The sequence below is a fragment of the Hyla sarda genome, chromosome 4 (assembly GCF_029499605.1).
Source record: "Hyla sarda isolate aHylSar1 chromosome 4, aHylSar1.hap1, whole genome shotgun sequence".
NCBI lineage: Eukaryota > Metazoa > Chordata > Amphibia > Anura > Hylidae > Hyla > Hyla sarda.
Window position 1 is genome coordinate 123,000,022 of NC_079192.1, and position 26,375 is coordinate 123,026,396.

The window sequence follows — 26,375 nt, forward strand, 5'->3', positions numbered from 1 at the left end:
TTTTTGAGAGTGTTTGAATTTGGTCGCAAATTCTGGCACAGACACAATTTGTGTTGCAATGCGCCAAATTCTGGCACACAACCTGACAAAATAGGTCCGGTGTACAATAGTAAATCGGGGACAATTTATTTTGGAATTGCAACATAGTCTTAACAATGAGAATTTCTATGTTTTTTTTTTTCTGTCATCATTTAAACATTTTCCGTTTATTTGTTTGAGGCATGGTTCAGCTAGTTCAGCTGTTAAAGGGGTAGTCCACTGCCCCGGCGTTCGGAACACTTTCAAACGGTGGGTCGTGGCATCATGGCCACGCCCCTCGTGTCGTGACATCTCGCCCCCTCAATGCAAGTCTATGGGAGGGGGCGTGACAGCCGTCACGCCCCCTCCCATAGACTTGCATTGAGGGTGTGTGACTTGACATGACATAACAAGGGGCGTCACGACCCCCTCCTCCCGCACCCAGCATTCTAAACGAACACCGGGTTCTGCACATAGATCGTGGGGGTCCCAGCTTTTGGATAGGGGATAAGATGTCTAGGGGTGGAGTACCCCTTTAAACATTGCTTTGTGTCAGTTATGTATTTGCTACAAAGTAAAACAGGTGCATGAACATCCTCTTTGGTGTTCCCATAATATTTTTCCAGAGGTTGTTTTGGTGGTTAAAGACCAGATTTGGCAACATACCTTACAACCATATGATAAGATTTCTTATTGTACCATTTTCACACATGTGCATATATGACATTTTAATTGGCCGTACCACAGCAAGTACAATCAGCCGAAGATGCTCATAACTGGTGTAAAAAATATGAATTTCCAAATTCTACGCTTTTCTGATCTTCTGTTTTATCTCCATAATGCTCATCTGACCTGTATCGCTATCATCACTTGTCTGTTCATTAAGATGACATGGACAAGTCTGAGTGATCATTGATCTAATGACCCTCATTATCCTACCACAAAGCGCTTAGCCTGCCGTAACAGCAAAATAATAGGTGCAATGTTGCTATTGCCTCAGTCATCCCTGCATGCAACCTTGACTTCCTCAAGACAGAAGGATCTTCTGTCAGCTGTCATTACTTTTAACTTAAAAGCAAGATATCCTATAAATTGTGGCATGGTGAAATCTAATCTAGTTGTTGACAGCTGTTTGCTCTTGTGTTGTCTTAGTACTTGGAAGATATACACACACATACTGATTTTTTTATGAGCTATGTTAGAAAGTTTAATGATATGGCACATTTTACATAATATTACCGTATTTTTCGCCGTATAAGACACACTTTTTCTTCCCCAAAACTGGGGGGAAGAAGTCGGTGCGTCTTATACGGCGAATACACCCCTATCGCGGCGGTCCCTGCGGCCATCAACGGCCGGGACCCGCGGCTGATACAGGACATCACCGATCGCGGTGATGTCCTGTATTAACCCTTCAGACGCAGCGATCAAAGCTGACCGCCGCGTCTGAAGGGAAAGTGACACTAACCCGGCTGTTCAGTCGGGCTGTTCGGGACCGCCGCGGTTTCACTGCGGTGGTCCCGAACAGCCCGACTGAATAGCCGGGTTAGTGCTTACAGGACACCGGGAGGGACCTTACCTGCCTCCTCGGTGTCTTCTCCATTCAGGGATCCCCTGTATGGCCGGCGCTCTCCTTCATCGTCATCACGTCGTCGCGTACGTAACGACGTGATGGCGGCGACGGAGAGCAAGGATACCCGGCCGGCAGCAGAAACATTCCGGAGCGACAGCGATGGAGCGACATCCAGGGCAGCGGTGACGGGTCCGGAGCGGCGGGGACACGTAAGTATTACCTCCTATGCAGTGGTCTTCAATCTGCGGACCTCCAGATGTTGCAAAACTACAACTCCCAGCATGCCCGGACAGCCAACGGCTGTCCGTGCATGCTGGGAGTTGTAGTTTTGCAACATCTGGAGGTCCGCAGATTGAAGACCACTATTGGGTTCAAAATCTTAATTTTTTTTAGATTTTGCACCTATAAATTGGGTGCGTCTTATACGCCGGTGCGTCCTATAGGACGAAAAATACGGTAAGTGTTTACCCAAATGACAGGTACCTTTTAAAGGGGTACTCTGGTGGAAAACATTCTTATAATTTTTTTTTTTAATCAGCTGGTGACAGAAAGTTTAACAGATTTGTAAATGACTTCTATTTAAAAATCTTAATCCTTCCAGTACTCATCAGCTGCTGTATGATCCACATGAAGTTCTTTTCTTTTTGAATTTCTTTTCTGTCTGACCACAGTGCTCTCTGCTGACATCTCTGTCCATGTCAGGAACTGTCCAGAGCAGGAGAAAATCCCCATTGCAAACCTATACTGCTCCGGACAGTTCCTGACATGGACAGAGGCATCAGCAGAGAGCACTGTGGTCAGACTGGAAAGAAATTCAAAAAGAAAAGAACACCCTCGGGAGCATACAGCAGCTGATAAGTACTGGAAGGATTAGGATTTGTAAATAGAAGTAATTTACAAATCTGTTTAACTTTCTGGCACCAGTTGATTAAAAAAAAAAATGTTTTCCAGTGGAGTACCCCTTTAAAGGAAGGAAGCATTTCTTCCAGGGATCCACCTACAATCATTATTGGCCTGACCAGTATGTGAAGTGCCAAGATGTCAAGTGTTCAATCGCCAGCTGTTGCCAACATAGATTATTCTGATGGTTGTAACCTGGAAAGTGCCTGCATCAAAGTCCAGATCCCTGTAGAGATTAATTAATATTGGTGCAATCTATGCATGGCACTACTGTCTCTACCCCAGTGCAGCATGCGGCAGATTCCTTACAGGGAAACGGAGACCTTGTTCACTCACACTAAACCCAATAAACAGGGTTATAATGTGTGTGAACCTGATTAAAAAGAAGTATAACTCACCCCAATCGGTCGTCCGGTTATGGGGATCCCAGCTGTATACAGGCACCATTGCTAATATCCCCTGTGCAATGGAGGTGGGAGTCGGTATTCAGAGCTTCCCTGCCTCCGTCCCCTTCTGCACTCATATGCCCGCCCACTTTGCACTATGAATATTTATGAGGTGGGCGGGCATATGAGAGCAGAGGGAGACAAACGCAAAAAAGCTCTGTATATCGTCTCCGTCTCCATTGTGAAGGGGTTGTCAGCAATGGTGAATGTATACAGTAATACCTCTTTATTAATCAGGTTCACCCGCACTATAACCCTGTTTATTGGGGGTAGTGCTAGTGAACAAGATGTTATCCTATAACAGAGCATGCATAAAAACATATTGGCCCTCAATTACTAACAGCATTCCGACTCTTTTTGTCGGGTTGTGCGCCTAAATTCTGTGTTAATTCCGAATGTGCGACAGAAAAAACCCGACAGAATCAGAAACACTCAGTTAGAAAAAAGCAAACTACAAAATGGGCGTGGTTTTCAGGAAAAGAGACGTGTCCTCTACATTAGTTGACATGTCTATGGTATTTTTACCTAGTTTTCCTTTTTAGAGGCTACATCTATAATTTTCAGTTGTGTGTGAGCAAGTAGGCGAAGACAAGCTGTTATGATCTATCATGCAATGTGTCCAATACACTGCACACACATTAGAGGGAGTCCTGCTCCTTCATATCTCTATAGCTTTCCCTCAGGAGTAGCAGCAGCATGGAGTACATTATGGGCCAGTACTGAGTGGGAAACTCCAATACTCAGCTATACTATACTTCTTACTAGATCTTGCAGCCCTGTCTCTGTGTCTCTCTTTGCCTTTGTCTCACTCTGAGTTTGTTTACATGGTACCTGTCACCATCAATAAAATGTAATATATTGTAGATTAGCCTATTTGAATGACTTTTCTAATATACTTCTGAAAACATTTTGAAACTTTATCATTTAAATTAACCCTTAAAAGTCTGGCCACCAGGGGTTCTGGTCATGCCTGCAGTCCTGTTAGCAGATTGTCTTCTGCAGCAGCCCGGCAAAGGCAAAATTCAAGAAAATGCCGCACAGTGTATAGAGCTAAATATTTCTGCTCCCTTTTCCTTTGAGCTGAGCTAGACTTTAGATCAGGGTTTCCCAACCAGGGTGCCTCCAGCTGTTGCAAAACTACAACTCCCAGTGTGCCTGGACTAGTGATGAGCGGCAGGGGCCATATTCGAATTTGCAATATTTCGAGAATATATTGACGATTATACATCCTATGTTCGCAAAATTCGCTATGTTCACTTTTTTTTTTTTTTCATGTGAAAATTTGCATGGAAAATTTGCATAAAAATTTGCATGTGAAAAAAAATAAATAAATAAATATTCGTCATTAGGAATATATAGCACTATATTCTTAATATTCGAAGTGCCGATATTCGCGATAAAAATTTCCATTCCGAAAATTCGTGCTCAACACTAGCATGGACAGCCTGATTGTAGTTTTGCAACAGCTGGAGGCACCCTGGTTGGGAAAAACTGCTGTAGAGTCATGATGCCTTCAGTGTATAGTGCTGGATAACTCTGCTCCTTTTGCAGCTGCTGGGCCAATCTGAGCAGACTGTAGAGTTCAGTGCACAGAGCTGAGGGGGGGGGGGGGGGAGGTGTGCGGTCTCAGCCAATCACAGCACATCACACACTGAACTGCTTTAGGCTGTGTGTTCAGAGCAGCATAGCAGAGTAAGGGAGGAAGTTCTCCCCTGCAGGGCTTCAGATGATGCCACTTCTGCTGGGAAATGCCCTTCCCAGTCTGTCTGGGAGCTGACTGCAACTGAGCAGAATTTACAGCACAATATCAAGGTAGAAAACTAAAAAAATCAAAAATCAACTGGGAGGATTAAAAAAATTATCAAGATTATGACAGGTACTCTTTAAGATTTTAAAAAGCCAGTAATATATTTAGTCAAAGCCTTGCTTATGAAAGTATAACAAGTTACATTGGATAGCTTTTGGTACAAGTCATATTTTTAGTTTATAGTATATTGCTTCTTCTAACACTTAATGATGTTATTTGGTATGGCGCGCACTTGCGCATAGACAGTACACTGTAACATGTGGTGTGCCAGACATGATAAACCAATTAACAAGTTGTGCTTAATGTTTTCTTAGCATGGAACTGACGTGTCAATGTGTCATATTTGCAGTATCCCGCAACAGGTGGTTCAGGGCAAAACACTTTGTGGTAATGATAATCTTTAAAATAAAAATGCAGGGACCATCCACATCTGATAATGAAATATTTCTGGTTAATAACGTCTGGCAGAGAGACAAGAAAACACAGAAATGTTTTTAGAAATGTATTCTATAATGAAGTAAGTAGACGAACTGGCCTCACCCAATAATAAGGAATGTGTGTGTGTGTGTGTGTATATATATATATATATATATATATATATATATATATATATATATATATAATATATATAATATGTGTGTGTGTACTGAAAAAGGAGAAAATTCATGAGGGTGCTTAGAGGCTAACAGACGTTTTCGCACACCGCCGTGCGCACGGCGGTGTGCGAAAATGGCTGTTAGCCTCTGAGCACCCTCCTCCAGCAATCTCCCAGCGCAACGGATCATCCGGTATATTAACCTCCACTGGACCGGTGAGTGCAAGTGAGTTTTCTCCTTTTTCAGTACATAAATGCACTAGCTTTCTGATCACTTAGCACCCCGGCAGGGAAATGAAATTTAGGCAGCTATGGCCACTGACACCGCAGTAACCCTCCTATACTTAACAGTATATGGCACATGGAAAATTTAAGCAGTGCCCTCCAAACCCTCTAGAAATATATATATATATATATATATATATATATATATCATTTTTTTTATTTTCAAATCTTATATGTGAAAATAAAAGTCCAGTCAAGACCAAGTAAGCTTTAGGCAGCATGCCAAGTATTATACCATCCATAAAAATTCAGGAGGGTTTATAATGTTACTGTCAGTATAGCATACAGTTACATGATGAAAACCTCATAATGCACCGCTCTGTTGTTGCAGAAGCTCTTTATAAAGGAGACTGTCATGTCATTCACTTAGGTTCTGTCCATATTTGTGTTGGCTCCTCTGATGTGAATTCCATCACACATACACAATGTGTGAAGCTAATTGAATTTTACTAGTATTTTATGTCTTCCACCACTTTCATATGTATTATTTAATTCTGTTTTTGTTTTGTTGTTTTTTTGCTGTATTTTATTAACATTCATTACATTTTGTGCTAGCACTTTACAATTTGTAGTTCTATGATTTGGCATTGGAACAATAATGTACTACACTGCCAGTATGAGCTGCGACGGGGGAATGTCTAACACTGTCTCAATTAATGTCAGGAATGGCTTTTGTATTGTCCAAATATACTAAACACGCTTTTGTCATTAGCACATAGGTTCCGTTCCATGACTGTAATAGGAGAAGCCTAATAAATCCGCTAGCTGCTAGTATCTCCATGAATGCACGTTGTGACATCTCCATCCACAGAATTCTTTGACACAAAAGCTAGTGAGAATAGAGCTGTAATGTGCTAGAAGGATCCTATTTTGTTCTATACAATAGGTACTACCCCACCCCTGCTATCTGGACTGCCCCGCAGACCACTGAACTAGACAGCGAAAAAATAAAATAAAAGGGTTCTGCAGAACTAATGTTAGCATAATGACAGCATAGATAGCTGCTTAAGTGCTTAGAGGAAAGTAGAAATGCACTGATCATTGTCTTAGATCACTCAGGATGGTTTCGACTTTTCAGTCTTAGAATGTAGTTTTCTTTTGGGCATGGCTCTTCCAATTGTCAGTAGTCAATATTTACTTTATTTAGCAGAAAAACTACAACAGCGCTAAGGCAAGTTATTACTAGCGATGACCCAAATAGCATAAACTATTTATGTCCTCAAAAATAAAAGCACACAAGCTAAATGAGACCTGTATAGAAGCCTCCTAAATTGGTCTTGTGAATTCTATATACCTTATGGGGTATAATAAATAATAAAAGGTGTTTAAACTACTAATACAAATCCATGCGTAGGAATCAACATTTACAAATTGTATTATCTCAATATATGTATCTGTTTCTTACACAGAGAGGTTCATTGCCAAAAAAACAGTAAGATAACCCAAAAAATGTAAAAAAAAAAACTACTAACGGTTAAAGAATATTTTATCTATTATATATAATTTTATATTATATTTATATTATATATAATTTTTATTATATATAATGCATTTTTCCCTCTTGTACCCTGATTGACAAAAAAGAAAATACAGCAACAAGGAGTTGTTGGAATCCTATGAAACTATAATGAAGGTAATTATATAGTGTGTGAATGTAATGATGATAAATGTAAGTAATTACAATATTTGAGAATAAGGATATGTTTTTTGTTTTAGTTTTTTTCATAAAGCTTGACAGCTGAGAAGAAAGAAGGCTCTAGTACTCTGTTGAGCCATCTGTTGCCTGGACACAGAATGAGATACAGTTGGGCAAGGAGGCATACAGGTTCCATTCTGCATCCTGCGTCACATGTGCCCACAGATTTTGCAACTAGGCCTGTAGATCCTGCATACTTGAGTGTTGCTGAAGCTGGTGACCCACTTGGTTTCATAAATGCTTGATTGGCGATTAAATCTGGGGAACAGGCAGGCCAAGGGAGTGTAGCAATGCAGCACAGACATTCCTGGGAAACCCTTGCTGTCTGTGGGTGAGCATTATTTTGCTGAAAAATGTCAGCTGAAAACCATGCCATGAGAGGCTACACATGAGGCCTTAGGATGCCCTTCACATATCTCTGTTGGGATGACTGTTATATGCAATGGCTCCCCAGATCTTTATATCAGCAGTTGGGACCATGTTTCACACCATAGCAAAGGCAACATTCAAGTGTTGACCACAAGGCCTTCATACTCATACCAAAGTTTTATGGATCCCAAATAGAACCTAGATTTGTCACTAAAGACAATACAGTTCCAGTCCACAGAAGTCTAGGTTTCTTATTCACAACACCACTACAAATGAAGGGGACAGTGGCTGGCTGTCAATGGCAGGACAAATAATGGTAGCCTTAACATCAAATTTCCTTCTACCAAGTGCTTGGTCCAGGCTGAGACATGGGTGTGTAATGAAGGTTACATTTGTGTCTGGATAGTGAGCATGCAAATTCTGGGTCATGCTTGAGCATATTATCAGATCAAATGATCCTCTCTACTGGTGGTCTGTCTGGGCTGTTTAAAGCTTCTTCACCATGTATGCGTTTCCTCACTTTACCCCTAACAGCTTGACAAAAACAGCCTAGATGGCAGGCAGTTCATAAAAAAAAAAAACCATCCTACTTATCTCAGTCCATTGATGTGGTCCTTTTCAAAGTCTGTCAAAATGTCTTGAGCACATTGTGGAGACATGTATACCAGTCAAGAATCTTTCATCAAGTGGTACACTACCTAAAAGGAGCCTTTGAGAAGCTTTATAAAGGGCAGTGGGGGAAGGATTTTTATGCCCTATTGTGGCAAGACGCTGCATCTAATCAGACCACACATGTAATGATGCCTTTACTTTCGTCATTACTTAACGTGCATTTCCTTTTACATTGGGAGACATACAGCCGATGAATTTTGTTTTTCAGCCAACTTAACAGATGCGATCAGCTGACTGATGAGCTGGGCATATTACAAAGGGCAATATCAGCTGGTTATCACCCCCCTATAATAGGATCCTTAGAATTTAGCCAGCTAAAATTTGATTTACTATTCTTCTGCATATGACAGAGTCATATAGGTCCTGTCCCGGCAGCCATAGCTGTGGATAGGAGCAAGCAAGCAGACAGAGCTTTAATCAATATTCATTAGCCGGGCAGACTGAGAACGAGGCAGTGGTGATATCACTGTGCACAGAGGCTTCAGAGCGTCCTCAGCGCACCATGTCTGGTGATAATTATAACCGAGCAACATATCTGGTGGTGGTAAGTATCATTTTCATCAGTATCACCCTCACTACAAGCCTGTACCAACAGGTTAGTGCAGGTGATTCTGAAGACAGATTCTCTTTAAGAAATTCCTTACCAAAAAGTCATACACACTAGTAACAGATCTACCTGGGATTGACCTAGTTAACTTGAATTAACGGCTATATTTAAATAACCTAATAAAATCCCTACTAGATCACTACTGACAATAACAGGAAAATGTCTTAACAAAAATAAAAAATGAACATTATAATTGAACTGTTCTATTCAACCTGATAAGATTTCATTACAGTTAAATGAATGTAAACAACCAGCTTTAATTAATAAAAATGTAATGAAACCCCTACCTGTTACATTACAAAGTTAAAGGGGTACTCCGCGGTTTAGTGTTCAGAACAAAATGTTCCAAACGCTCAGAGCGGGCGCCGGGGACTTGTGATGTCACGCCCCGTACGCGCATATTTTATGTATATAAATTTTTTACTTTTCTGTAAAGTTATGTGAAAACTTTATATAAACACTTCGCTTCCTACAATAAGTATCCAATTTTCTCCTCCACACAGTACTGTGTGATGGGAGAGTGAAAGAGGCTAGGGTGCATTCACACTACGTAATTCCCGGGGAATTCCGCGCGGTGAACTTTAATATCAGTGTGAATGGCTCTTCCTCGAGACCCATTCACACTGAGCAATTTGAGCGGCGGACAATTCCGTGAGCAGAGATTCAGTGAGATTTATGCAGTGTGAACGCACCCTTAGGGTATGTTCACACTTTAGAGCAGACACACACAAATTACAAGGACATTTTCCATTGGATTCTGCCTCCTGGAATCAAAGCTCCATTAATGTCAATAGAAAAATCCCAATAAAGATTATTTTTTGCTTCAAGAATCGATATGAAATCACAATACATTATGGAACCTATTACATGGCTCAACCAGCATGTGGACATGGCACACAAACAATAATGCCTTTTACTTCCATCATTAATCACCACGCATCCCCCTATTCCATGGAAAGACGCGTGACCGATGAATTATGGTTTTTAACTTAAAGGATGCGATCAGCCAACAGATGAGCTGGGCATACTACACGGGGCGATATCTGCTGGTTATCATCCCCTGTGTTTAGGCAGCTGACATTTGGTTTACTGATCTCTTCTTGCCTATAACAGAGAGTCATATAGGTCCTATCACGGCTTTACTGTGTGACAACCGATCAGCACATTTTGATTGCATTACAGGGGGCCACCTGGTGGCCTAATAGGTGTAGCACCTGGCATGTACCCTACTAGATGCCATTGTTCCTGTTGACTGTGGTATCTAGGGGGTTAATTGACCGAGTTTGGCGTTATCTCATCCCTACTGTTGACCGCAGGTGTCAGCTGCAGACAGAAGTACAAAGTGGTTGAAAAGTGAGAAGAGTGGTATAGGGCCTCATAGGAAGTATATTTCAATGACACTTCCAATCTCTTTGAGAAGAGTTAATGAAAGCCGATTACAGCCAAAGGGGCACCTGCATCATTATTAAGGCCTTCAGGCTTCCTTTTTCTAGTAATTTATGGGGGGTCTAAGAACCCAGACTCCTCAATCTGTTCAAACAACTTTTACTCTTTTTAACTAACTATTATCTAGCGATACCTTGAAGTCGTCCAGGTCCTGGTTCACTATAAAATTGTGCTTTTCATGTATTGCATGGGACATGTTTTTGTAAATGTACAAATGTTGATCACTTTTTGTAAAGTCCTTTCTCTTTACGCATCTTGATGGGTATTTTGTAGACTCCTTAGGAAAATCAAGAGCTATATAAACCAGTGCAGTCTATTGTTTCCATGGTGACAGATGAAGGGTAACTTTTTATAACAAATGATAATATCTGAGAGTAGTGTACCATGAACATGCATGTCATTTTGATATGTGGGCATATTAGTTATTGATGTTGTGTGGAATGCCAGTTTGAATAACACATAAAAATAAGATTTTTCTGTGTCACTTCCAAACACATGGCTAGTTAGGCCTGATACCTGTATAGTCATATTATCAGCCATATTATTAGGCTGGAATGATGGTCTCTCTTTGGCAACATACAGATGTTTAGGGTATGAGTAAAGTTGAACAGATCAGCTTGAAGAGACACATTCCACACTAAACGGTACAATTGCAGAGTCCCAGCAAGTTCTGTGCACTAGCCCATTTCCAACTAATAGACTCTTGCACAGAACTGTCTGGAGGTTGCTTGGTTGCCTCATCACCCTGGCCATATAACATAGTGTGAATCTCTTCACGCTTACTCAGAATTATGGGTGAGAGTTCAGATATACAGTATATACTCCCCTTCGCCGTTCCCCTGCTGCTACTGCTCTGGCTAAGCACTCCTTGTGTCAAGACTGAGGCCAGGGAATGCTCCACAGTGGGCTTTGTAGTAATAGGGGAGCTGGTCAAGTGTTTATTTTTACCCTAGCCTGATTACATTTCAATCTAAAAGGTATTCCCCAGACAACCTTTTTAACACAGTAGAATTTTTATATGGTTTCTATTTTGTTTTTGTGATTTTTTTTTTTTTTTTTTTTTTGGGGGGGGGGGGGCAAAACCAGGAGAGGGCTAGACAAGTCTGTCTTAACCCCATTCCTCAAGTCCCTTCAGTGGGTCATGTTTTCAGAGTTTTCCTTACATAACTAATATAAGTATGATCAATATATCAGGCATTTCCACAGGTGTTTTGTGTGGGATATCCTTAAATCATGACCTGCAAGGGCCTTGAGAAATTGACTGATAACATGACTCAGTTGAAAAATCCTGTATAGTTGGAGCTATTTTATTGTGTTGCCACTAAAATATCATATATTTATTGCTTACAAAGTACAACAAGTAGGCTCAGCCCAAAAAAATCTTGTGGTGGGGTGCTACCGCGGGTACTAAGCTATACATACAACAACAACAAGAGAAAGAGTACACCATATAGCGCACACCCAAATTTCACAAGAATATAACGCTGTTTATTGATATATTACTTAGGAACTGTCCAGAGCAGCATATGTTTTCTATGGGGATTTTCTCCTACTCTGGACAGTTCTTAAAATGGACAGAGATGTCAGCAGAGAGCACTGTGCTCGTGATGTCAGCAAAGAGCTCTGTGTTCCAAAAAGAAATAATTTCCTCTGTAGTATTCAGCAGCTAATAAGTACTAGAAGGATTAAGATTTTTTAATAGAAGTAATTTACAAATCTTTAACTTTCTGGCACCAGTTGAAAAAATAAAAAAAGGTTTTCCACCGGAGTACCCCTTTAACTATTGTGTTCATTATTATGATGTACTTGCTCTGCTATTACTTTTACATGTAACTTGTAGAATTATTATCACAGTAGTGAACCAGTGTTTTTGACAGTGTAAGTGACCAACATTAATTAGATTTCTCCCTATGGTGGGATGGAGTTTGGGCCAAATTTCTTTTAAATGTTTGTTTGCCTATGATATGTTGTTGTCCTTTGTAATATATCAATAAAGAGTGTTATATTTTTGTGAAATTTGGGTTTGCACTATATGGTGTACTCTTTCTCTTGTTGTTGTAGGTCTTTATTGCTGCCGTAACCAAGCCTCAATATACATTTTACGGCTCAAAAGTCTCACAAAAAACTCCCATAATTTTTACTATTACGTTAAATAGAACCTGAAAGGGCTGGTTTGTATAACCCTGATTTATTTTACGGACATCATTTTGACAGACGGAATTTAATAGGCATGCCCATTTTTAGGTGATTTGTGGCTCGAAATATAACTGTAAATGTGTCTACATTTTGGAATGAATTATGGGCTGTAGAGGGCCCAAAGTACATCCCAAACACATACAGCTGTTTTTAAGTAGTAAAATTACTGCTCAATAATATGTGAACAAAGCCTAACAGGACAATCCCTGTCCATATAACTTTTTAGATAGTCACCATTCAAAACTGCGGGAATGGTGAGCTGCTTAAAGGGGTACTCCGCCCCTGGCATCTTATCCCCTATCCAAAGGATAGGGGATAAGATGTTAGATCACCGCGGTCCCGCTGCTGGGGACCCCGGGGATCGCCACTGCGGCACCCCGCCATCATTACTGCACAGAGCGAGTTCGCTCTGTGCGTAATGACGGGCGATACGGGGGCCAGAGCAGCGTGACGTCATGTCTCCGCCCCTCATGACATCACGGCCCGTCCCCTTAATGCAAGTCTATGGCAGGGGGCGTGACGACCGCCACGCCCCATCCCATAGACTTGTATTGACGGGGGCAGGCCGTGACATCACGAGGGGCGGAGCCGTGATGTAACGATGCTCCGGCCCCTGTATTGCCCGTCATTACGTGCAGAGCGATCTCGCTCTGTGCAGTAATAATAGCGGGGTGACGCAGCAGTGATCCCCGGGGTCCCCAGCAGCGGGACCGCGGCGATCTAACATCTTATCCCCTATCCTTTGGATAGGGGATAAGATGTCTAGGGGCGGAGTACCCCTTTAATGATTCCTTACATATGTTAGAAGGATGGCCCTGCATGCAGTACTTTTTCCGCCATGATGTCCCATCACTATATAACGTCCATAAGGAATTACGGGCTTATACGGGTGCAAACGGGCAGTTACAAAACCCCATAGGCTGCAATGCGATTTAGTCGCGAACGTCAGGGGTTTCATAACGGACTGTATTCCCTGATATAGTGATGGAACTTCTGACGGAAGTTCCTAAAAAGAACAATAATATAGTGTGAAAGGAGCCTAAGAATAGAATGTACTCTGAAGACTTTTCCATAGAGGGCAGCAGATATAAGAAAGTTTGACTTATCTGTTTGAATACTGGTGTTGCAGGAAGAGAATGGCGTTTTTCCTTCATAGTGCATGGCTGTCCTATTTGTCCTTACTTTTTCTGCATGATCCTAGAGTCCATCCTTTACATTCATATTCATATACTGTATAACTCCTATAATAGATGCTGCACTATTATAGTAGTATTTAGTTTTCTTTAGTTTTCAGTATTGGAGGGGTTGATTTTAATAGTGAATGTATTAAAAGTATTTTTTTGCAGAGCTTTTGTGCACATTCGTGTGTAGTATGGATTATTAGAAGAAAATAAAAATATTACATATGCATATTATTAGATATTATTCACAGTGACTGCCACTGCACATTACTTTATCTAAGAATAATGGACCACAGTGCTTTCCTTATTCTTGATTGTAATGCAATGGATTTGGCACCACAACTTACCATGTGCGTTGCAGAGAGACTTCATGGCTTTTTTTTCTTCACTATAATGTGTGTGTATAGAGAGAGAGAGAGAGTTGAAGGTACCTTAGATGCTAAAACAAGAAGATGCCTAGGACCAGTCTGAACAGTGAGCATAAAACAGGCCAGCTCTGATCAGTGTCACCAAGCATCCTAGTTGGTGGCTCTTTGAAGTGGTCATCTGCTTTAGAAATCCAATTTTAGATTACTTATTAGGACATGGCTATTCAAAACCTCCACCCATCAGTACGCAGGAGTAGAGAATAACTACAAAGAGCATTTTACTCTATGGTGGATTCATGCTGTATTACATGGAAACAAGGAATAAATTATCAGCCCATTGATTTTCATGTTCACCATTCCTGTTCACCATTTAATGTTTTAGCTGGTGTTGCCGGAAAATTGAGCATTTACTAAAAAAGATTTCCCTGTAGATTAACCCCTTAATACTTTATTGTACATGTAGAACATGAAATGCCTTGTAGGAACATCATGGTGAATGTTAGTAATTTTTTAAAATAATTCTCCATAAGAAATACTGGCTTGGTACTGCCACAATTATGGACTTAAAGATTATTTTACCACACAATGCTTGCTATTAAAAAACATATGTTGGAACTGCTGTTCTCTCCCCCACCTAAAAAAAAAAAAAATGAAATGTGGCATCACAAAAAAATATCTATCTTAGAAGGGTGCTATTAAAAAATCATCCTGCAGGAAACAAGCCCTCCTTTATGGTGTTCTTACATGTAGCGCTAGAGGCCATTGCTAGCACTTGTGATTTACTGATAATAGTAGGATCACAAGCGCTAACTGCAGCTGTTAGTTGTGCGTAAAAGAGCTCCTCTAATGCAGAAAGGCAAAAAAAAAAGTATTTGCTTTAAATTAGCAATAGTACAGATGAACTTATTATTGACTACCTTTTAGACACATTTAAGGGGTTATCTGGCAAACATTTTTTTTAAATAAAACTGTCCAGGCTGTGTCATAACATAAAAAAAGTCCTTTACTTCCCTTGCTCCCCTGTGGCCTCCAGTATCATGGTAGCCTGTGTCTACTAAACTTTCTTTTCCCAGAACTGTGGACAATGCATCACATTTTTGATCAGCCAGCATTAAAATAGGCACAGATTTCAGATGCAGATTCTGTGGGAATACTGCCATGTCAACCAACCCTTACTGTGTCCACCTTAGTCTTGAGTGTCACACAGATGCTTATTCTTTCTTCTCGTTCTTCTCCAACAGGTATGCGTAGGGACTCCTGGTGTCGTGATCCAGGTGCCCCTGTGGATAAGTGCAAAAAAAACTAAGATGCCATGTAAGTAAAGCAATATAGTAAGCAAAAAATATTGAAAATATATTGCACGAAAACAACATAATTGAATGAAAAAAAAACAAACTAAGGGGGGCCCAAGCCTGGGAAGACTCTGGATACCCCGGGTAATTTCAGACGCATATCTTTACTAAACATGGACCTGAAGTTATTCGCAAAACTCTTGGCCAGTAGGCTTGCCCCTTTGTTGCCCTCTTTGGTAAATGCCAGCCAGGTAGAATTTGTCCAGACCTGCCAGTCATATAATAACATATGAAAAGTGCTGACAATGCTGCACTTTGTTGAAAAGAAGGGCACCCGATCAATGTTCCTGTCGCTCAGTGCAGACAAGGAACTTGACCACGTTAATTGGAGGTTTGCCTTCTTGGTGTTGAGCCAGATGGGCATGGACGGGGCGATGTTGGGAGCAATTAAAGCACAATATATACTTTTCTATATACCAAGATTTTCACAAATGTTTTTTTGCCCGAGGAGTTCCCCATACCGATTAGAACTCAGCAGAGCTGCCTGCTTTCCCCTTTAATTTTTGTATTGTGTATGGAGCCTTAGAACAGGCCCAATGCAATGATCCCCTCATTTCTGTGATAACTGTGGAGGGGGGAAACCCACCTTAATTAGTTGTATGCGGATGATTTGATCATCACGCTGTCCAACCCAGAGCAGTCCCTGCCGAGAAGCTTTGCTGTGTTGGAACACTTTTGGTAAGTTGTCTTATTACAAACTGAATGTACAGAAATCTCAATGTCCTCCCTATACGTATACCACCTTCATTACATTTCCAACTCTTGACTTAAACTAGACTGGCAACCGGAGGCCATCACCTATCTATGTACTAAGCTAACTAGGTCCTTTAGGAATGGTATGTAGTTAAATTTATACAACATAATACAGTCCCTCCGAGAAGTACTGGATAGGCTAGGTAAATGTGAGGCCTCGTGGCTCGGAAAAATTGTGACATTTAAAATGTTAGTTTTGACGAAACTCCTTTTATTTTTACTGTACCTTGCCTATACAGATCCAAACCTCTTTCTTTACTCAAGCCACATCTTTCCTTAGAAGATAAATTTGGGGTGCAAGGAAGCCTAGGATAGATAAGGTCCTGCTATCAAGGGACAAGAATGACTGTGGAGGTGGACCTTCCTGATCTACACCGCTATTATACGGCAACTTTAATCTTACAGATGAGGTCCTTTTTGGGTACAAATTTTCAAAAATGCCATTGTTATGCCGAGCGCTCCGGGTCCCCGCTCCTCCCCGGAGCGCTCGCTACACTCTCGCTCCCGCAGCGCCCCGGTCAGATCCACTGACCGGGTGCGCTGCGATACCGCCTCCAGCCGGGATGCGATTCGCGATGCGGGTGGCGCCCGCTCGCGATGCGCACCCCGGCTCCCGTACCTGACTCGCTCTCCGTCGGTCCTGTCCCGGCGCGCGCGGCCCCGCTCCCTAGGGCGCGCGCGCGCCGGGTCTCTGCGATTTAAAGGGCCACTGCGCCGCTGATTGGCGCAGTGGTTCTAATTAGTGTGTTCACCTGTGCACTCCCTATTTATACCTCACTTCCCCTGCACTCCCTCGCCGGATCTTGTTGCCATTGTGCCAGTGAAAGCGTTTCCTTGTGTGTTCCTAGCCTGTGTTCCAGGCCTCCTGCCGTTGCCCCTGACTACGATCCTTGCTGCCTGCCCCGACCTTCTGCTACGTCCGACCTTGCTCTTGTCTACTCCCTTGTACCGCGCCTATCTTCAGCAGTCAGAGAGGTTGAGCCGTTGCTAGTGGATACGACCTGGTCACTACCGCCGCAGCAAGACCATCCCGCTTTGCGGCGGGCTCTGGTGAAAACCAGTAGTGACTTAGAACCGGTCCACTAGCACGGTCCACGCCAATCCCTCTCTGGCACAGAGGATCCACCTCCTGCCAGCCGGCATCGTGACAGCCATGGGTACAACTTGATCTCTATATTCCTAGTCTACTCCTGTACCTCCCCATATGGAAATCTGAGCTCCATTCTCATATTTCTCCATTTATAAAAGCTGGCCTACTATGTTTGTCTTCCTTGCATTCCAGGGTGGACTGCACACAACAGTACCACATGTTATCCCTAATTTGCACCAACTGGGTTGAAATGGGTTATTACTGTTGTGTTGCCACTGCTGAAGGGCACACAGATGTGTCTGTTTTATAAATTGCCCAACTCTGACTTATTAAAATATCTGAAAATTTGCCACGTGCTACAATTCATGACTGACCGAACTTGGTTGTACTTCCCAAATATGTTCCTTATCTTTAGGCTTAATTCCAAAGGCCTGAAACCAATCTATAGACTATTGGAACCAATTACACCACCTTTCCAGGACCCTTCATACAATAGATGGTCGAAGGAGTTGGCTTGCAAAGGAGTTGGCTTTCCCTCTCCAACTGGGCATGGACCTCCTAAGTGGATACATAGGGCTGTCCGCAGTGTAACTCATGTTGAGTTGAGCTTTAAAAACTTGATTTGGATGGTATTACTCCCCAACTCATCTACATAACATATACCCTGAGGTCTCTCATTTGTGCTGGCGGGGCTGCAGTCCCCTGGGTACTCTCTCCCATATATTATGGTATCCTCTCCCTTATATAAGAAGTAGTCAGCCCAGTCTAGCCTCTGGCCTGGTGTAACTTCATTATATCCTGACTTGCTAAGATGCTGAACATGCTGCATGGAGCTCTTGGTGAAACACTTTTGTTTGAGCTTTTAATCTACTATTTTACTTTAGCATGCACTTTGTATTTTCTGGTTTTAGCCATGGTTAGGTGGCATGCTTATAGTAGATTTTAACCCCTTAAGGACCAAGGACGTATGAGTACGTCCTTGGTCCCGCTCCCCTGATATAACGCGGGGTCCCACGGTGACCCCGCATCATATCACGGCGGGCCCGGCGTCATAGTGAAGCCGGGACCCGCCTCTAATAGCGCGCGGCACTGATCGAGGTGCCCCGCGCTATTAACCCTTTAGCCGCGCGCTCAAAGCTGAGCCACGCGGCTAAAAGTGAAAGTAAAAAGTGACGGTTAGCTCAGGGAGCTGTTCGGGATCGCCGCGGTGAAATCGCAGCATCCCGAACAGCTGTACTACAGGAGGAAGGTCTCTTACCTTCCTTCCTGCAGTCCGATCGCCGATTGAATGCTTCAAGCCTGAGATCCAGGCTTTATCAATCAATCGCCGAAAACCCTGATCAATGCATCCCTATGGAGATGCATTGAACACAGTTAAAGATCAGTAAATGCAATGTTATAGCCCCCTATGGGGGCTATAATATTGCAAAAGAAAAGTGTAAAAAAAAAATCATTAACCCTTTGAATTATCCCTTCCCCTAATAAAAGTTTGAATCACCCGGCATTTCCAATAATAAAAAAAACAAAAAAAAAACAGTGTAAATAAAAATAAACATATGCGGTATCGCCGCATGCGAAAATGTCCGGTTTAAAAAAATATACCACTAATTAAACCGCACGGTCAATGGCGTACGCGCAAAAAAATTCCAAAGTCCAAAATAGCGTATTTTTGGTCACTTTTTATATCATGAAAAGATTAATAAAAAGCGATCAAAAAGTCTGATCAATGCAAAAATGGTACCGACAAAAACTTCAGATCACGTCGCAAATAATGAACACTCATTGCGCCCTGAATACAGAAAAATAAAAATGTTATAGGGGTCAGAAGATGACAGTTTTAAACGTATACATTTTCCTAAATGTAGTTATGATTTTTTTTCTGAAGTAATACAAAATCAAACCTATACAAGTAGGGTATCATTTTAACCGTATGGACCTAGAGAATAAAGATAAGGTGTCATTTTTACCGAAAAATTTACTACGTAGAAACGGAAGCCCCCAAAAGTTACAAAATGGCTGTATTTTTTTCAATTTTGTTGCACGATTTTTTTTCCCGTTTCGCCGTAGATTCTTGGGTAAAATGACTGATATCATTACAAAGTAGAATTAGTGGCGCAAAAAATAAGCCATAATACAGATTTTTAGGTGCAAATTTTTAAGAGTTATGATTTTTTAAAGGTAAGGAGGAAAAACGAAACTGCAAAAAAACGAAAAATGCCTGGTCCTTAAGGGGTTAATCTGTGTTTGTTTAGTCGGTTTAAGGATTTGTATATCCTTTCTGTTATGTGTCTGTTCATACTGTGTTTTCTCTTGTATCCATTTATATGAAGTTCTGTGTTTTAGATTTCTGTTTTCCTAATGAGTCAGCTTCTGACCACACTGTGGGGTGTGCCACTGGCCAGTAGTCTACTTGGATTTATTAATAATGGCAACTTCTTAAGAGGAATGGAGTGTCCAATTTGTGTGGTCAGTGTGAACAGTGTTCTATCTATATACTGTGTATTTAGGCATCCCTGTTAATTGTCCATGGGGACTCAGAGGGTATTGTTATTCCTGCGTCTACTGAAGGTGTTCTGAAGGGATTGTGATTATTCCTGTCTTGTTTTCAGTGTGAACAGTGTCCTATATTAGATCCCTGTTAGCGCTCCATGGGGACTCCTGCATCTACTGGAGGTGTTCTGAAGGGATTGCGATTATTCCTGTCTTGTGTTCAGTGTGAACAGTGTTCTATAATTATATTTTGTTGTATCCATTTTTCTGAGTTGTAACTTGGCATCCCTGTTACCTGTCCATGGGAACTTTGTGTCTACTGGAGGTGTTCGGAGGGATTGCGATAATTCCTGTTTAGGGATAGATCCCGTTTACCTGTCCATGGGGACTCCGAGGGTATTGTTATTCATGTGTCTACCGGAGGTTTTTCTAGGGGATTAAGCTTATTCCTGTTTTGTTCTGGAGTATTTTCAGACTTATCAGTTTTTCTGTCTGGTGTCTTGAACTCTATGTTTATTATTTCTTTATTCAGATCTTTGGAGTTCTGTTCATGACCGCTTATCTATAGTGTCCTCTGTTCATGACCACGGAGTCCTCTGTTCATGTCCACTGATATAGTGTCCTCTGTACTAACTCTCTGATCTGTGTCCTCTGAACTTTATACTATAGAGTTCTATGTTCCTGTTATGTTTATGGTTTGTGACTGACTATTTATTAGTATGTGTTTTTAGGCCCCTGCACTTTAGTTCTGGGAGGGACCAGTGCCCAGTTGTCGATCCACCATTTAGGGTGGATGGGCAAGTAGGCAGGGAGAGCGGTTTTAGGGTCAGTTTAGGGCTCACTCTCCCTGTCCCCCGTTCGGTCCCTGACAACCGCCTTATTAAAGCCTGTTTCCATAGCAGTCCTACTCTCACCCCTACAGCGTTGATTTAGTGGGAATTCAGGAAATTCCATGCCCCTACCGGCCTTTGCTATGCAAACTTTTAGTCATTGCCAAGCTTGTTATTACACGCCACTGGAAAGCTGCAGTGCCTCCAACCATTAATGAGACTATTTCCTCAATCAACATTGCATGTAGATATGAACAGCTGATTGCTCACAATGATGGTTCTTATTCTAAATCTGTGTCACGAATAAGGAGTTGGTGGATATCCTTTGCCTATTACTCTTGTACCTGATTTTCTCTACATTTTCATGCCTACATTTCTCCTACACCAAAGCTCTGTCCTGTGGCCTATAGAGAATGTATTCCCTTGTGGATACTATTTTTTGCATAGCCCTTGTCCTTGTTAGCTTCTTACTACCCGGTTTCACTTCTCATTTCGATGATATGCATGTTGATGTATGCATACCTTTCTGTTGTACCCTGTAACATATTACGTCGTATGACTTGTTGTCTTACCTTGTTGGAAAAAAAAAACACTTTTCAATAAAAAGATTGAACCAGAAAAAACTAAGGGGGTGGGTGTTTAATTAGGTACATTTAAGACATAATACTGTAAATGTCTGATCTTCTGAGTGGTTAAAGAATACTTGCCTTGCTGCAGAGAGGTCTATAGGAAACAGCTGAATATGATCTAGTAGGCTGTTTAGGATTAAATCTTGCTTACAAAAAAACATTACTCACTTCCATTGTAGACCTCTACTATGCTGCCATACTTTTGGAACTAATAATTATTATTTATTATTGTGCATAAAGGATACATGAGAAATAAAGTAATTACTAGGTTTGTACGGCAACCTTCAAATTATTCTTGCAAGTTTACTGAATATGTATTACTCTCATTGGCCATAAAACTGACAGTAGATTTATATGTGCCTGTATGTGTAAGTACATTTTAATTATATATCTAATGATGGGTAGGATTCATTCATAGCTGACATGGTCAAATAACTACATTGCTCCAGTTCTTGTGGAAAGCCTACAGATAATCTTTCTTTGGAAGGAAAATGACAGGTGTAGAACTGCACAACTCTCATGCTGTAGATCATGTTTCCTGTTATCTAGGGCAGTGCTCTGACACTAAAAAAATCAGTGAATGGGTCATGTACCTATTAGGTGTTAGAGTTACAGCTAAAGAAATATTGTGCCCTACTTTATGTGCAGTAAAAATATGAATTACAGACAGACATGCTTGGACTGTTTTCTGTATTCCTTTGGGGGACATAACAATAGATTTTGAGCGTATAGCCAGTGCGATATATGCTGTACAACTGCTAATGTATCATGCATGTGTTGACTATGTTGTATTTTGTGATAGATTTGTTTATCAGAAGTGCTTCTATTACAATAAATCATAGTAGATTCACTAGAATGTGGGCATAATGTTTGTTTCTGGCTTTGTATACTTTATCACTTTAATATTAATATCTAGAGAAGCAGAGGAAGTAATGGCTTATTCTGAATCCCCCCTGCATTTGGCCAGTATGTCAGAGGCATATCAAGTATGTCAGATGGTATATGGTGATTCTGGAAAAACTTTACTGCGGCATACTTAACCCCTTAAGGATGCAGGATTTTTCTGTTTTTGCATTTTTCAATTTTTTCCTCATCGCCTTCTAAAAATCATAATGCTTTCAATTTTGCACATAACATTCCATATAATGGCTTATTTTTTGTGCCACCAATTCTTCTTTGCAATGGCATTAGTCATTTTCCCAAAAAATTCACAGCAAAACGGAAAAAAAATTCATTGTGCGACAAAATTGAAGAAAAAATGCCATTTTGTAACTTTTGGGGGGCTTCCGTTTCTACGCAGTGCATTTTTCGGTAAAAATGACACCTTGTCTTTATTCTGTAGGTCATATGGTTAAAATGATACCCTACTTATATAGGTTTGATTTGCCGTACTTCTGAAAAAAATCATAACTTCATGCAGGAAAATGTATACGTACAAAATTCTCATCTTCTGACCCCTAAAACTTTTTAATTTTTCCGCATACGGGCTGGTATGAGGGCTCATTTTTTGGGGCGTAATCTGAAGTTTTTATTGGTACCATTTTGTATTGATCGGACTTTTTGATCGCTTTTTATTCCTTTTTTTTTTTCATGATATAAAAAGTGACCAAAAATACGCTATTTTGGACTTTGGATTTTTTTTGCGCGTACGGCAAAAATGTCTGAATTTTTATAATTCGGACATTTCCGCATGCGGCGATACCACATATGAGCAATCAAACGCCGATCGGACGCGAGGGAGCAAGGTAAGGGGATCCTAGCTGATCGGAACATCGCAATTTTATTGCGATAGTCCCGATCAGCCTGACTGAGCTCCCGGGAAGCTTTCACTTTGATTTTAGTTGATCGCCGCGTCTAAAGGTTTAATAGTGCGTGGCACAATGATCGGTGCTGCACACCATTAGTCCAGGGTCCCAGCTATCATTAGCCACCAGGACCAACCCGGTGTGATGCAGGGTCACGCCTTGACCCCGTTTTTAATACCGGGACCAGGCGTAGAGCGTACATGTATGCCCTACGTCCTTAAGAGGTTAAAGGGGTACTCCGATGGAAAACTTTTAATTTTTTTAATTTTTTTTAATCAACTGGTGCCAGAAAGTTAAACAGATTTGTAAATTACTTCTATTAAAAAATCTTAATCATTCCAATACAGCATATGTGTTCTATGGCTTATCCTGCATAACTTAGTTCAGTTTTCAGGTGCTCCGGTGGGCTGAAAAAGGTGGATACAGTCCTAGGAGACTCTTTCCTAGGACTGTATCCACCTTTTCCAGCCCACCGGAGCACCTGAAAACTGAACTAATTTATGCAGGATAAGTCATCAACTGCCGAGCCGAGAAGTTCGTGACGAATCGAATTTACTGTAAATTCGCTCATCTCTAGAGATTACCATAACACTGTGGCTAGCTTTTTGTGAACTTATATTTTCTGTTTGACTTTTCTTTTTTTGACTACAAATCCCACAATTCCATTTTCCTCCATCCCACACATCAGCCACCCCACCCATTGAAACAAAAGACCTGTGCTTTTTAATCAGGGTGTCTACAGCTGTTGCATTAGTTGCAGTTGATCTCTCTCCCACTAAGCGATCCCTCCACGCATTGAAGCAGACAGGCTCCCTGTCATCAGCTGACTAGTGAGTCAGGTCTTGGCCACATTTCTTTTTTGAATTTCCACTCTGTCTGACCACAGTGCTCTCTGCTGTCATCTCTGTCCAAATAAGGAACTGTCCGGAGCAGAAGAAAAATCCCCATAGCAAACCTCTCCTACTCTGGCCAGTTCCCGACATGGACAGAGGTGTCAGCAGAGAGCACTGTGGTCAGACAGAAAGGAAATTCGAAAAGCAAAGAACGTCCTCTGGAGAATACAGCAGCTGATAAGTACTGGAAGGATTAAGATTTTTAAACAGAAGTAATTTACAAATCTGTTTAACTTTCTGGCATCAGTTGATTAAAAAAAAAGTGATTTTGCGATATTTAAATTAAAAAAAATACTCATTTGCAGTCTTTCTTTATATAGCTCACACAGACACAGGGAGAAGATACAAACTTGTTGTCTGAGGTGGAATTTGCACCTAGGAGCCCAGCGCTGCAAGGTACCAGTTCTTACCACCAAGCCACCATGTTGCCCATGATTCATGTTATTTACAGTGTGACCCTTCAAGCCAATATACCTAAGTAAATGTCCACTGTGAAATAATCACCACATAACAATACTACAATTCACACTGGGCATTGTGTACAAAATAACAATTAAATCTTTATTGGGCAATCACAGAAAAACTATTAAAAAGGACAGCAACAGTCAGATTAATCTGGCAACTGTGAGAGAAATCATGCTACATCAAGATAAAGTGCATATATGTAACAAATCCTACACTATAGGGCCACCAGTATATACGGCATATACATAGGTTACATCTAAAAACGTATATTGCATAATTCTAAGATGCAGTCATCGGGTCAGCATCTGAAAGTGGGAAATAACAATAAGCATCCACAAAGGTGTGAAGGTTCACAGTAAGTGAAACACACTTCCTCCTGGGTAAACAGGTAAGTATACAAAAACATTTCACACACTTCACAGGCAGACCCAGTGACCTCCACTGCGCACATACCCTCACAGTCTGTCAGTACCCCAACGCCGTTTCACCATTCACCATAGCATGATTTCTCTCACAGTTGTCAGATTAATCTGACTGTTGCTGTCCTTTTTAATTGTTCTTATGTGATTTCTCAATAAAGATTTAATTGTTATTTCATACACAATGTCCAGTGTGAATTGTAGGTACTGTTATGTTATTTACAGTGAAACCCCTGGGTAAATTTTTTTATGGTCCCCTGTTTATTATTGGTCCTGTAACACCACAGGAAATAACAAAATAACTGCATGTTACTGTACACAAGAGGTTGCTGAACCTATTCTCCCTTTCTTTCATCACTTACTGCTTTACAGCTATTGGCTGAAGCTTCATCATACAGACTTCTTGCACATACTCTCCATATAATGCTAGTAATACTGAGAGCCATCTCCACTATTATAGCTGATTGGAAACTTGGGATTCAGAGCTATACTTTAAAATTATCACAAAAGTCCTACATTGTCTTAAAAATAATATTATACTACTAATTGAGTACCCGGCGTTGCCCGGTTTTTCCTTCCTAATCCTTGTTAGGGAGGAAAATCAACAAAGGAGGAAGCTTTTGACTTCATATCCCATTCCCATATATTGTTGTCATATCCCAACCCCATATCCCGTCCTCATATCTCAACCTCATATCCCGTCCTCCTATCTCGACCTCATATCTTGACCTCCTATCCCGACCTCTTATCCCTCCTCATATCCCGTCCTCGTATCCCGACCTTATAGCTCGACCCCATATCCCGACCCCCTATCCCGTCCTCCTGTCTCGACATCCTGTCTCGACATCCTGTCTCGACATCCTGTCCCGACCTTATGTCCCAACCTTATGTCCCGACCTCATGTCCCGACCTCATATGCTGTCCTCATATCCTGTCCTTATGTCCCATCCTCATATCCTGTCCTCAGGTGGGACTGATTTGTGATGAAGATATTGTAAGCTGAAAATAGAACAGGGACAAGGCTTTGTGGGACTGGGCATGATTTCCAAGCCAGACCAATGCACAAAAGCCCATCTTTTATATAAGGGTGTAGGTAAGGGTTAATTTAACTATCATATATTTCTATTTGACATATAAGTAATATGTGTACCAGGTATTATTGAAATATCTCCAGCCGTATGGAAGTTATGTGGGAACATGCATGGGACTTTAAACAAAAACCCCGACCCTCACAAATGGGGGTAGTTAAGGGTTAAATTAGCTATCCTATATTTTAAGTGGACATATAAGTAACATGTGACCAAGTATTATCGAAATATCTCCGGCCGTTTGGAAGTTATGCAGTAACATATATTTCCCATAGACTTGTATGGGATTTTAAACAAAAACCCAGACTCTGGCAAATTGGGTTAAATCACCTATCCTGTGTTTGTTGTTGACATATAAGTAACATGTGTGCCAAGTTTCATGTTAATATCCTTAGCCGTTTG

The 26,375-nt window shown here is 41.2% G+C and overlaps 1 protein-coding gene across 5 annotated transcripts in view; it reads left to right on the forward strand.

Annotated features, from left to right (window-relative positions):
• The window catches only part of ZNF710 (zinc finger protein 710), a 156,266-nt gene that overhangs the window by 12,961 nt on the left and 116,930 nt on the right, over window positions 1-26,375 (forward strand). For 2 of the 5 annotated variants that reach the window (XM_056571999.1, XM_056571998.1), the window contains exon 3: window positions 15,401-15,473. The exons of the other annotated variants lie outside the window; for them this stretch is intronic. The gene's annotated coding sequence lies outside the window, so the exon portion shown is untranslated. The remainder of the gene's footprint in view (window positions 1-15,400; window positions 15,474-26,375) is intronic. 5 annotated transcript variants of the gene reach the window in all.